Genomic DNA, 579 nt, shown 5'->3' on the forward strand with positions numbered 1-579 from the left:
GGTTCTGGACAGCTCTCGTAGCCCTGTCCTCTTTTGCTTCTGTTACAGGGGTGGCATCAGTGGAGACGGAAGGGGGGGGGGGGTGTTTTGGGCTCTTTGATAAAAACAATGTTTGTCGGAGAGAAAAATATATATGTAGGCCTACCCATACAAAAAAATCTATAGAATTCTATTAAAAAAACACTATAGAATGTCTCTAATATATTGTTTAGAAAATCTATATAAAATTCTATAGAAACCTTACAGAAGCCCACTATAAAAAGTCTATTAAAACTCTATAAAAAATCTATTAAAAATATATAAAAACACTAAAAAAACTATAAAAAATATATTAAAACTCTATTAAAAACTATTAAAACTATGAAAATTCTATTCTCTATAGAAAGTCTATGAAAATTTAATTTTAAAAACCCTTTAAAAACTATAGAAAATCTATAAGCAATTTTATAAAAAACCATTTATAAATCTATAAACTAAAACCCCTATAGAAATCTAAACATTTTATAAAAAAAAAAAATTACATTAAATTGTATATAAATTAAACGATTTCCTATAGAAAATCTGTGTATTCTATTAAAA

This window comes from Anneissia japonica, unplaced genomic scaffold (genome assembly GCF_011630105.1).
Source record: "Anneissia japonica isolate Jap-2015-1 unplaced genomic scaffold, ASM1163010v1 scaffold287833_len2544123_cov190, whole genome shotgun sequence".
NCBI classification, from domain to species: domain Eukaryota; kingdom Metazoa; phylum Echinodermata; class Crinoidea; order Comatulida; family Comatulidae; genus Anneissia; species Anneissia japonica.